The 13,949-nt window shown below is 41.2% G+C and overlaps 1 protein-coding gene across 2 annotated transcripts in view; it reads right to left on the minus strand.

Moving 5' to 3' along the window:
• Positions 1-12,300, minus strand: part of cdk18 (cyclin dependent kinase 18) — a 52,983-nt gene extending 40,683 nt beyond the window's left edge. The window contains exon 1 of one of the 2 annotated variants that reach the window (XM_069140129.1): positions 12,197-12,300. The gene's annotated coding sequence lies outside the window, so the exon portion shown is untranslated. Of the gene's footprint in view, positions 1-11,920; positions 12,145-12,196 lie in introns of those variants that run through there. The other variant, XM_069140041.1, reaches the window with a different exon arrangement.
• Between the last annotated feature and the right edge of the window lie 1,649 nt (positions 12,301-13,949).

The raw sequence follows: 13,949 nt of genomic DNA on the forward strand, positions 1-13,949 counted from the left end.
CCTAAATGGCAATGGGTGACATGAACCTAATAAAATGCTGGACAATATTCTGATTAAGTCCACCATCTGCACCAGTGGTTACCACACAGCATGTGTTTATTATTCCTCCGCACAGGCTGACGATTTATAGCCTGGCTGTGCCGACCTTGGCTCACAGCTTCAGTTTTCTTTGCTGTGATAACGTCTGGTAACCCAGCTCGTATTAGAGTTTGCACAGTTAGCTCACTGACACTGATGACATTTACACCTGTGTAAAATGAGCAAACGTTATGTGTTTTAAAATGAAAACATGTTAGTGTGGATGTAGAGAGGGTATTGAAATTTGTTACCGAATAACAAGGCTTTTTAAGGGATTCATATCAGAGCAATTTGGTCAATGTCATGAAAGTAATTGAGTTAATTACCCAGCTCTGGGCGCTGTGCCTACATCTCATAATGATACAAAAGAATACTGCATGTGGTCTGTCTGCATTAGAAGCACACTGATAGTACAGATGCTTTATTTCACATTAGTCCTATTCTATTTTTTCTATTCTATTCCACATACACACCATTCTCTTATCTGGACCTTTTCATGCTGCTCAGGCTAGGCCAAGGTAATGTAAAAGGTTTATGGAAGAATCATTTTTCATCACTCTTAAGGAAAGGAAAGGGAAATAAATGAAAGGAGGAGGAGCTTCTTCAAACTCCTGAACAGAGATCCAACACATGACAGAGAATACCAACAGTGCCTTAGTGAAATCACAGAGATATAAATTCAACATAATTAATGAGAGGGAATCAACCATGTGCTTTCCTTTGCCCTACTCTTTCACTTTCCTCATACCTGGCTTAATTTCCATGCTGATAAACATACTTTGTGTGGGAGAGAAATGAAGAGAAGCACATATGTCTCTGTCATTTGTGTGTGTGTGTGATGGGTCATGTGCTCTAAAACTGACCTTAGGCCTGGGGTTACATTACTGGATGCGCCAGTGCTTCTTATAGATGAAAAAAAAGAAGAAGCTTTGCTTGTACACACACACACGCACGCACGCACGCACGCACACACGCACGCACGCACGCACACACACACACACACACACACACACACACACACACACACACACACACACACACACACACACACACACACACACTTTCCCAAAAGGTGATGAATGGTGGTGACAGTGCAGCCTCAGAAAAAACAGAATGGTAAGAGAGAATCGCTGGTAAACAGCTGGCATGTCTGTGCTTCAATGCATCTGATCCAATTACAGCTGCCTTAATCCAGTCACACCACAACAACAATACACACATATCACAGATATGACAGACATATTTGTAGCAGTTAAGTGTTTGCTGAAATCCACCACTAAATAGAAGGTTACATAAAGAGGGCCTGAAACCATAGCGTGTTTTCACATTCTGAAAGCATAGAACATTTTCTAGGGGCTGCCATGTTGCCTGTTTAAAGAAGACCAATTCAAGTCAAGGATAATTTTTTTCCAAAACATCAGGAGCAGTGCAGACTATCAAGTAGCTACAACATGCAAATGAAGAATGGAGAAAAGATGGACTGTTATGTGCTTTTGTTGCTGCCTGTTTGGAGACAAAACTTGTTTTGTTGTTGCTAAATGAGGGTGCATTCAATGACTGGATAATATGTTCAGCCCAGTTGAGACAGCATGAAAAGTCTGCTGATCACATTATAAATATTGATACCTGGCACAGTCTATCACAGACACGGCAAACACAGCTATAGATCAGGTGAACCACTGGAAAGAGATTTTAAGAACTGCTGTGAACCACTTGGCAGAGTGTATTGTTGGATTTTGTGGTCACTTGGATAGGTTGTTTGAGTCTATAGCAATAGAAATTTCCTTTAGCAAATAGAAAGTTGATGGTTCAGTCAATATGTCATGCAAGGACACTTGAGGATTTAGACAAAAGAGCCAAGTGACACTTATTTAAGCAAGCCATTCAAAATGACCTCATTTGCCTACGAGTGATATTATTGTAGACATAGTAAATAAATCCAAATGTATGCAGCAATCATGGCCTGCCCTCCAGACCTCAGTAACAATGAGCAGCTACCAGTGGTGTAAATTAAATTGTGAGACCTAAAACAGTTTCTCCATCCATGAGAACTTTGTTGGTTTTCTTCAGGCACTTGACTCAAAGAGGAAAGAGGCTTAATTTTTTGGCCATCTGGAAAAACTAGGTTTGGATATTTACAATAGTTATGAGTATGGGAGTAGCACGTAGAGTAAAAATTGAAGGGTCCAAGAAAGAATGCTGTAATTAAACAGCAATGCGATACATGTTCCTTGTGGAAGTCACACAATAAACTTTGTTGGTAACGCAGCCCAGACATCTGTGACATCTTTCAGGTTGTTTGGTCTGTTACAGGAACTTAACATCCTGTACGGCTTTTCAGTTCACTGCTGACCATACATACAGAACATGTCAAGAACTTTACATAGAAGGCATTGTATACAACCAGGCCCTTGCCTCGCCTCACCCTCATCTTCCAAGGTATGCAAGAGAGTCTATGGTGTTCACAAAACTCGCAAAAGGCCCTTTCTATAGCCAGTCTTTGGTTTGTCCTTTCTGGGCCACTCTGCAAAGTAAGTGGTGCAACATGGCACGCTCCATGGAAGAGGACCCTCTTCCTCTATAGATAGGAAGGGCTTATTCAAAGGTAACAATACCACAAAGATTTGTTGTTTTAGGTAATTATACTCAACAGAAAGATAATTATAAATATTTTATTCCATTTCTGCCAACAGACCCCTGTAATCCCACAAACGGAATATTTAAATTATGGAGGCAACCAAGAGGGTTCCCCTCCCATGCCACACAGTGATAATCAAGTCTACCAGACTTGTCTCTTTGCTGTGTTGTGCAGAAGGAAGTCGGGCACAGACAGAAAGTCCATGTCACTCAGTATTCAGTTATGAAAAATCCAGAATTCCCTTGCTTGACATCTGCACAATGTTTTACACAATACGTGTAGTTTGAAATATGATGTCACGTTCTCGCCTCCACTTTGTCTTCAGGCTGAAGCCGTAACAAAGATGACCTTTTGTTCCCCTCCATCTCATCTCTCTTCGGAGTGAGGCCTCATCAGACAACAAGCACAGCATTATTTGTTTGTCTGTTATATGGCTATACATCAAACTCCCTCAGTTTGTCTGCCTGACAGGACTGCCTTTTTTCCCCCCTTTGTTTATCTCTTATTTTCCTTGAGTCCTCATCCAATTAATGTCTGTTTTGACTTTTGCTCAGACTCCTCAAGATACATGTTAATATCGAAGGCATCACTAGCAATAACACTGACAACAGTTTCGAGAGTGACAACAAATCCTTTTGTGTTTTTCCACATTTTCTGTCTACATGTCACCCCCTGGCTCCATGTCAACAGTAGCCCTACTGTGTTCAGGGGCCATGAGTGAATAACAACAGTTCTGAGGTCAACATCAGACTGGCCCATTGTGTTCCAGGGCATGATGATTTGTGCAATGGGCCCGCATGTCATGGTGGTTGTTCTGTTTGAAAATTCATAGTTTTCACTATTAACTCTGTGTCAATGCAAGCATAGTTAGTCTAACTTCCAAAAGTTTTCTCATTTTTGGCAGTAAATAGAATTATTATTATTGCAATTATTTATGCAATAAAAGAATTCCCCGCATGTAGATGAATTAATTCGAATCATGAATTAATTTCATGCCACTTACATGGGTCCAGGTCCCATCAGCAGAAGGACCATAGTGTCCCATCCATTCCTCTTCAGGGAGTCCTGAAGGGTTCCAAAATGTACCCATACCTATGGGTTATGTACACCCTCCAGCATATTCTGGGTCTGACTTCCAACCAGTTAGATGTGCCAGGGAAATTTCTACAGGAAGCATACTGATGGGTTACACAAACCTCCTCAAGTGACTTCTTCAGGCACAACAGTTCCACACTGATCTCATTCCCACTGCTTTTAACCCTATCTTTTTGAGGACCAGCGGGTTCCCAATAGGTAATCTGAAAAAGCTGTGTAATGTTAAAAAAAAAATACATCTTTTAGTAAAAATTCATGGCTGTGGGCACAACTTCAAATCAATGAGGAAGTATAAATAAAATCATTCCACACAAGTCCCTGTGTGTTGACTCTTGTGTTTGCTACGTCCACGCACTGAACATATGTCCATGCAGGAGGCTTTTTAATGTGAGGTGTGGGTACTTGCTCATGTATAACTTATATGCATACAATTATAGACAAAAACAGCAGAGCCAATGTGAGCGAAACTTATTGAAGGTACTCAGTCTTAAGGATGCAGATGATTGTCAGAGGACCTGGATAGGTCAAGGATTAAGCCTGAACTGACTCCTGCTAAATTATTTTTCACCATTTTAGTATATAATTGTATGTGCAGACAATGGAGCCCACGTGTGCAACAGTCCCAGCAGAAACCCAGTACAGGCTGTAATTATATCATGAATTAAAAAGGTGAAGGGCAGTCCTTTTCTAATGCACTCCCTATCTCTATTTCTCTGTCTGTGCGTGTTTTTCTTGCTCTGAACGATGGTAAACAAAAATCACAAGAAAGCTTTTCGGTTACAACTCTTCACTTGTTGGATCTCAAACATTTGATTGGTGATGACCATTATCCAAGGCCAACGTAATGGCAAGCAGTATCAGCACTGCAGTAGACATGCTAAGAGTGTGGACACAAACATGCAAGCGAACCGCAGCAGTGCAGCAGGTCAGCCATCACTAACACATGCCATTCTGACTGTCACTCAGGCATTAGATAGCGAATTACTTCACCTTTAGCCAACACCTTAGCGTCTTAAACTTTAGCAGCAAAGTCCATCATTGTTCTGTGGACTGAAATCGCACATACTGTATGAGACTGCTCCAGTTACATGCGCACACAGTGTTTAATATACCAAGTTACATTGTTTGATGAAAATCAGCACCTGATTTACCCACATTTTTGTGACGAGCACTTGCATTTGCCATTTTACCCTGGACATAAAGCTCGAGCAGAGACCACACATTCAATTTTGTGTCAGTTTTAAGGAACAAAAAGGAGTAGCAGTGAGCCAAATCTGGTGGGCAGCGGGGTGGGGAGCGAATAATTGTGTTGCTCTAGGGCGAGAAACTATAACCCAACTGCCATCGTGCCACGTTCACATTGATTGTCCCTCGACGTTGGGCGTGACATTTCTGGGGACCTTATCTAGCCAAAGAAAACTTGTGACAAATTTCACACAACATCTGGTGTAGATCTGTGACTCTTTACGGCCTGAAGGTTCCTTGTGTCAGGGAGATGATTATTGATATTTACCAGTGAGGTACTGTGAATAGTCACAGACCTGTTTAGCAGCTGACACATTATTTTTGACATTTCCATCAGTGATCATTCACTCTTACAAAGCTGAGAATTACTTTTACTTGACAAAGCAGACAAAACAAACCATGACCATCAAATTAATGACACATGACTTGAGAGTGCAGTTCAGGTCTTTTTCAATTTAATGTCAGAAACATGCAACAGGGTTTCAGACCTTTATATATATGTCAGATTGCTTTAAATCACATTGTGTGTGCAATTATTCTGGTGTGTTGGAAATTTTCCCTCAGGTTTTAGCTTCTGGTCATGTTTCTGACAGTACCAGCTCTGTGACTCACAGCTTACCTCACACCATTCACACACAACACAAGATACATTTCCCAAGGTGGCTTCTGCATGTGTCAGTGTGCGAGCTAGCATCTAATAATGTGTCACAGCTGCAGCACAAGACTAGCAACTAGTGCGGTTAAGACCTGCAATTATGCAAAGTGCCCAAACACACTGCTGAGCTCAACAGCTAAAAGTGAACCGACTGGCCGCCCTCCTGCTCACAGAAGCAAGCAAATCCTGAGATGCAGGATGCACAGTTAAACATCAAACAGCTTCTCTCCAATAGACTGTGCCTGTCACAGCATTTGTATTATTCCAGCGGTACCTGAAAGCACTATAATTCTAAACATAAGCACTAGCTGCCTCAGATAAGGTGAACAATTCTACATTAGCTGGATTGCGTGGGTGTGAAAGCACCGCCTGCATACCTGTAAGGAGTTTGTGAAGCATACTGGCTATAAGCAAGGAAACATGCCCAGCAACAATTAAGGTCCTTTAGGGCTTTTTTTTTTTTTTTGTAATTTAATGCAACCTTGGCAGCAGCAGCTGCACAGGATGAAGTATGTGGCTGCTGGTCATACACACAAAGACAGAATCTTAATACTTTGTGGTTCTGCAGATGAATTGAAAGGGATTTTTTTTTTTTTAAATTTTTTTTTTTATCTTTGTTTTAGAAACCAGGCTCAAAGGTGGGAGATCATCTGCCTCAACTGGTTGTGGTGAGGAGAGAATGGAAAGAGAAAAGAACAGCACAAGGAGACACAACATTAAATATTGGGGAGGTTGGTGGTGCCCGTGACCGTAGATCTGGATGACATGAGAAGTGGATTCGGATGAGCTCGACCTGGGCACTTTGGTATGAAGACTGGAAGTGAAAGGGGGAATTGCTTAACTGTTAGATTTCTCTCTATAATGTTGTAAAGTTCTGCATCAGAACTTTTCGGTGTTAAGTGCCTGTCATTTATTTATGACTAATTTGGCGTTCTATAAAAAAAATAAAAATAATTTAATTAATTCCATTACCACCACCACCAATGTCTAGATGCCAGGGGATTTCCTGTACTATGCACTGCCTCATTTTAGGAAATTTGGCGTAAACATGAAAGCATGGATCCAATGGTTCAGGCTGGTGATGGTGGTTTAATGGTGTGGGGGATATTTTCTTGCCACACTTTGGGCCCCTTAGTACCAATTGAGCATCGTTTAAACGCCATAGCATTATTGTTGCTAAATGTCCATACCTTTATGGCCACAGGGTACCCATCTTCTGATGGCTACTTCCAGCAGGATAACACGCCATGTCACGAAGCTCAAATCATCTCAAACTGGTTTCTTGAACATGACAATGATTTCACCGTACTCCAATGGCCTCCACAGTCACCAGATCTCGATCCAATAGAGCACCTTTGGGATGTGGTGGAACGGGAGATTCACATCATGGATGTGCAGCCGACAAATCTGCAGCAACCGCGTGATGCTATCATGTCAATATGGACCAAAATCTCTGAGGAATGTTTCCAGCACCTTGTTGAATCTATGCCACGAAGAATTAAGGCAGTTCTGAAGGCAAAAGGGGGTCCAACATGGTACTAGCAAGGTGTACCTAATGAAGTGGCTGGTGAGTGTAGGTTTCATAACTACAACACAGCCTTTGTAATATGTAGACTCATACCAAGGACCAATGGAGTCTCGAATTATGGAAATGATGAATATATTTTTACAAAAGATTCTTGCTTTGCTGAAGCATTTAACCTTTCAATGTTGCATCACAGTAGCTGTTAGAGTAGTCGAACACAGTGTTGTGTGACGTGCAAACTGCCTTCCATTTGTTATGTTTGACCAAATGTCTGCATGTGTTTGTTCATCTCTGAGTGGTGTTTAGTGCTGGTGCCAGGGCTGTTGTTAAATATGGTAGGTTCTATCTTCACATTAACATGGCTGAGTGGGCCCGGGGCTGTGTGGTGAATCAGGGACTCAGTAATAAGCTGCTTATGTAAACTGTACTCTTGTGCCTAAGCTGCAGCATGCTAAGGCAAAAAGATTGCTATTATGAACTGAAAATTTCAGTAAAACCCTTTTTCTGTCTAATTCTTCAGAAATTTAACTATTATTATCATGTGTGGCATGTACACAGGTACTATACTGCTGTCTTAATATTATTGGAAACTGAAAGCTAACAAAGACAGCAGAGTAAAGACCGACAGTACAAAAAAGCAGGAATGAAATATAGTGACTATAATAGTTTTGCATTAATCCTAAAAACTGCATAGATGGGACACATTTTCCATTTAACTCAACACACAGGTGGTGTAACAAATACAACATTCATATTTATCTAATTTTATTTCATTTACCTCTAAATTTTGCTTCCATACTTATGGAACCTTCCCCCACTCATTGTCATTGCCATTGTTGCTATGCCTGTGAAACTATAAATAGTGGCAGATTCAACACTCAAAATGTATACTAATTTTAAAAATTCAAAATAACTGGGGCTTCATTTCAGGTAAAAGTGGGCAAAGACAGCTTCCTTTAGGCGGCAAACATTTTGCCAGCTGAATTGGCAACTGCTGCTTGGAGATCTTATTACTTCCAGCCATAGCTACTTAACATTGACTCTATGATTTGGTGATGAACTCTGTCTGGTACCCCATTTTAAAATGAGAACTAAACAAAGGGGTCTGCTGGATAGAAATAGGAATGTTCATGTAGAGGTAGTTAATCCTAGTTTAAAAACCCTATAGTATGATCAGCCTTATTATTAGGCTATTAGTCCAGGAACCCTTTAGAATCCCCTTGATAAAACTGAGCAAAAAAGCACAACTGGTGAATAAAATCTTCTACTTCAACATGGCTTGATTGCTACTTTAATGAGTGTATTGAGGTGGTTCAGTATGTTGTTGGATACTTTTTTTTTTTCTTGGGCTTTCGTACAATTTCAGATGGAACTTTTCCCAGACTCATGAGGGCTGTAAAAGAACGCTGTCAACACTTAAAATAATCAAAAGCAGACTCTTAGAAGCAGTCTGTCAACACAATTGATGGCTGCCTAGAAATGCAATGCCATTGGAGTCTGACATGGTCATGGACAGGGTTGCTGAGAAGAGTAAGTTATTGAGAAAATTCCCTGTATAAGCTGCCTGTTGCATAATAAGGTGGAATTAAACTGTAAAATGATTAAACAAATATGTATTGTAATGTAGCAGCTCTCTTGTTTTCTTCAAGTCTGAGCCTATGACCTCCTCTCTGACAAAATGAGATTCATCGAAGGGGTCCCCCCCCTCCCCTTTGTGACTTAGTAACTTGGAGGTTATGCAAGGCTACTTTTATTGGGAAGGCACTGATTGTCTGATGAACCATTTCTGCCTCACACACAGGATGTCCTCACTCATCAAGGATCCACCTAAGCAGTTCAGAGGCATACTTCTGACGTTGTGAGTTTACAATTGTTCAACACTACTTTGTCTGGAAAACACAGACACGCAGGATGTTAATTTTGATATTCATTGCACTATAGGAATATACCGTTTTAAAACTGTAGTTATCCATCCTATGTTAACTGATAATGTTGGAGCAGACAAAACACATAATTTAATCCATTCTTTGAATCTTTATTGTTGTTTCCATTGTTAAAACCCAATGCATGGCCTGTCACAATTATTAGATAATCGCCTAATAGTGATTATTATAGCTGACCACATTTATTTTGAGTAATCTTTTAATTCTTTCCATTCATCTGTAAAAACAGCTGGATGATACTGACAGAAATATCATTTGTATCATGTTTTCCATTGTTTATATAAAATATTGATACCCATCATTGTCAGCAATACCCTTGTGTATTTCAGTAATAAGCTTTGTATATTTAAGTTGTTATGTTTTATCTGCCCTGTGCATCTCTGATTACAAAGTCAACACAAACAGAAAAGTATTTTTTATTTACATTTTCCAATGTTAAATGGCCAAAAATGGCTCTTCTTCTTCTTAAATTATGCATTATTAAATTAGGATTTGGCTTACACAATAATTGAGGGCATAAAATGAGTAGAAACCGACAATTAAATCATTATTCACAATTATTTGCATGACCGTTAATCATTAACTAAAATTGAATTACAGTGACAGCCTCATACACACACTGCTCTGCCATGTTGACAAAAATAAAGCTGGATGGCGAAGCCCGGCCTTGTTACTGTTGTTATGCAGTAATTGAAATGTTGTACAGAAAAGGTTTAGCAAATTGTCCATTTAACCCGGTGGACTACTATTTGAAATGACCTCATAATAAAAGATCCCCAAATTTAGTTAGTAACAGCTGCACAACTGTAAGTTCAAAAATCAACAACCTTGATATCTATGGACAAGAGACACTTTTTTAAATCTGTGTGTCCTTATTAAAAGGTCAGAGAAGATTTTTTTTTTTTTTTTTTTTTTAAATCCACCAAAAATGGACATTTGTACTTCTTCCACCTGATTCTTGACACCCAATTTTATATTAGAGTTTAAAGCAGCCTTATAGTAAGCAATGATGTTGCTGAACCTATTCTAATAATTCTTAAATTCAACTGTCATGGAACAACAAAGCTACTTCCATTTTAGTGATAGTGGTGCCAGGCAGCCTTAAAAACTGGGACGAGTTCTGATTTTATAACAGATGCGGCCTGTCCCTCATACAGGGACATCCAGGGTAGAAGCGTTTAAACAGTTGCCTATGTCTGCATAAAATGTCATAGCTGCAGCAAAATTAAACTCAATTCAAAATAACCCTACATGCCATGATAAAGAAAAACAATATATATCTAATAAGGTGTTTTGATGCATCTATCCACTCTAATCATTACTTGACACATTTATTCAACATTACATTTAGCTGACGCTTTTATCCAAAGCGACTTACAACATACCGATGGGACACCATCGGGAGCAATTTAGGGTTCAGTGTCTTGCTCAAGGACACTTGGGCATGTGGGCAGAAGGAGCTGGGGACTGAGCCACCAACCTTCTGATTGGTGTGCAACCCAGTCTACTGACTGAGCTTCAGCCTCCCTCCCAGGGCAACAGAGAGACTGACGGAAACAAAGACCATTCACACTCTCACCTAAGGGCAATTTCTAGAACCACCAATTAACCTGAGGTGCATGTTTTTGGATGTTGGGAGGAAGCCACAGCATGCGGAGAGAACCCACGCGAGCACGGGGAGAACATGCAAACCCCGCACAGAAAGGCCCAGAACCGGATTCGAACCCGGAACCTTTTTACTGTGAGGGGACAATGCTCACCACAGCACCACTGCGCCGCACAACATGTGCAACATGCAACACTTTAAGCAAAAAACTACTGTTTTTAAGACCTAACTGCGTGATTCAACAACACATGACAGTGATATGGAAAACGGAGGCAGGTTTGCACACACACACACACACACACACACACTACAAATCCAATTACCCCTGCAGGCCCTTATAAGTTAACAGTGCCTTGTGTACATGATTAAAGAAGGACTTACGTGAATGGCCCGTCCTACAACACTACTATCCCCGCATCCAGTGACATGTGAGTACTAATGCATGAGGAGAGTGCTGATGAGTGAGTGGGTTTGTGGGTGCATGTGTGCATGCAAGGGTTTCAGATGTCCGAGCATGTTTGTATTGCAGGAGCAACAGTTACTGAAAAGACATTTCAAACTTTTTTGAAAGATGCAGTCTTCCCCATCCTCATATCAGTACCTGTTGTACCCACCACACATGACGTCATGGCTGCGATCATTATGGAAGAACAATGTGTAGTATGACCTTCTATTTGTGATTCCAATGAGAAAGAGAAATGTCAGTAATACAACCATCGTTTTGTAAACGCGCCTTCTCAATGCTGCAAGTCACTTTACACCAGTTCGATTTTTTTTATTTTTTTTATTTTTTATTTTTTTTTACTATTATGTAACCTCCGAATGTCATTACATAAAGAGGAGCGTAAAAGATCGACCTCAAGATGAAGCTTCAAACCGGCAAGAGAGAAAGTTAACAGCTAATGCGGCCAATTAGAAAGACCCCTGTGAAGAGTCCCTGAGATGTCCGGTGAGCTAATGAGAAATCCTGATTAGACAAAAAAAAAAAAAAAATATATATATATATATATATATCAAAGAACAACAGGTACCTCCAGTTTCTGCCTCCCCTGATCCTCTGACCCTTTGCTTTAAGGTCGGTATGTCTTAATAACAACTGTGAGTGGATGTGGCTGCAGCAGAGCAGCTAACTTACAGAAGAGCAGAGGTCATCTACACACAGGGTGTAAGGACAGATGGACGGATGGACGGATGGATCGATGCAGGGGTGACAGGCTGGGATGAACAGCCTCCTGCCTCTCCACTCAGGTTTCCCCTCGCCTTCCCAGGTGTCACTCACGGGGAGAGGTAAATCCACAAAATGCAGACAGCTCTGTTACTGTGATGGACACGCGGCTCTGCAGGGGGCGGGGGGGGGGGGGGGGGACGAGGGGGGGGGATGGGGTCGGGTGGGGGGGGGAAACGGACTGACCCCGTCCACGAGTCCGTCTGGCGCCTCAAACCTTCCGTCCTCCGCGCGGGGCACCTCGCTGCGCCAGATAACAGGAAAGACGAAATAAAGCCACAGAAACGCATCGGAGACAGCTCGGGAGAGAAGACGCCGCTGCACAGGAGGAATTTATAATCAGCCTGGGGCTCCTCCCGCACCAATCCCTGACTTTGTCCCGCCCTCGTTGGTATGGCAACGGCCAATCACCACTCTGCATAGCACGAGCCTCCTCCTATCCATCGTTCTCCTCCTGAGCAGCCCCTGATGTTGACAGGATTGTCACACACACACACACACACACACACACTGGCATCTACGAAAGCGTGTGCGCTTGAGTACATGGACGATCGTAGCCTATATAAAAGTGTTTAGTGTTCAGCGTGTACATGTCTGCATGTGTGTATATTTGTATGTATACTCATACGTATACCATGCACTCATGGTATATGTATGCATATACCATGAGTGCCCTACCGCGGTAATTATTGTGTAAATCCGATCCATACATTTTTAATCTGTGGGAGGCAGCCTATTGCACCAGAGGGGTGTTCTATGAAGCAATTTCAGCATACCAAGCTGGCTCAACAAAGCGGAAACTCGCAGTCAAAGATAATTGATTCCGCGACGGTGGTTATCAACTTTCTTTGTTAATCCAGGCGTTTTCTATTTTAGGCTTTGAGCACATTCAAATAAAAGAGGAGGCGTTTGCAGTGTCCGACCAATACCATACACGGACAATTGTACTGGCAGCAGAGTGACATATTTTACAAATGCGGAGCAGAATATAATTTTCGAAAAATGTGAGGAAGTTAAACACACAATCCATCTGAAAGCAGCACAACTGCTAAATGCAGGAAGAATGTGCACAAAATACCACCGACTGGTTGAGTGTGTAGACAAATTTGAAAGGCTTATGACACTTTATCACGAGCGCGCTTGAAGATCTAATTTTGATTTCACGTGTGTATTTAATTAAATTAATTTATGCTTAGATGTATTCGCATGGCAGGTGTGACAGTTTTTGTCTTATTCTTTCACTTGCAGCTCCAGCAATGTCAAACGAACTACCGAGGAAGAAATAAGAACCAGCATAATATCAGCCAAAAAAACATAATGAAATTAAATCTATAAGCTTTCTCTTTTTAAAAAAAAAATAGCCTGGGAAAGCCAAAGAGGTCGGTCGGTCTCTGAACACTCTGTGGACTGCGTCACTCAGCGCACCGAGCTTCACGGGATCTTCTACGATTGGCGATGTCATTTTTCCCAGACAATTGATTGGTCAGTCGGCGGTGCTTTTATATGTTTTGATCTGATATCTCGAACAACCTGCTGCAGACCAGGTTAAGTTTGCAGCATAAGTTACCGTGGTGATCTAGCCAGTTTAAATGAGAGCCACCTTCGTGACACAGCCCTGTCTTTAGTCTCAACATAACATCTTTCTGTCTTTGTCATGATGTGGGGAGATATATATGTTTACACAAGCACCAATGTGGGGACTCAAATCCCATAATCGCAGGTTTAGGTTAGCTTTTGCTTTAGTTTAGGGTTAGGGGAAGGTATGGTTTAAAATAGGTTCAGGTTAGTTCAAGGTTAGGTTTTGTTTGGGTAAGGTTTTAGGTTTAGTTTAAGGTTGAGAAAGGGTTGTTTTTGTGGTTGGGCATTCAATTGTGAAGTTTAGGTTTAGGTTGGGGGGCTAGAGAATGCGTTATGTCAATTAGGGTCCTCACAACTATGA

Source organism: Embiotoca jacksoni, unplaced genomic scaffold, assembly GCF_022577435.1.
Source record: "Embiotoca jacksoni isolate LCO1_2020_lvr unplaced genomic scaffold, fEmbJac1.0.p SCAF_1, whole genome shotgun sequence".
In the NCBI taxonomy this organism is placed as follows: Eukaryota; Metazoa; Chordata; class Actinopteri; family Embiotocidae; genus Embiotoca; species Embiotoca jacksoni.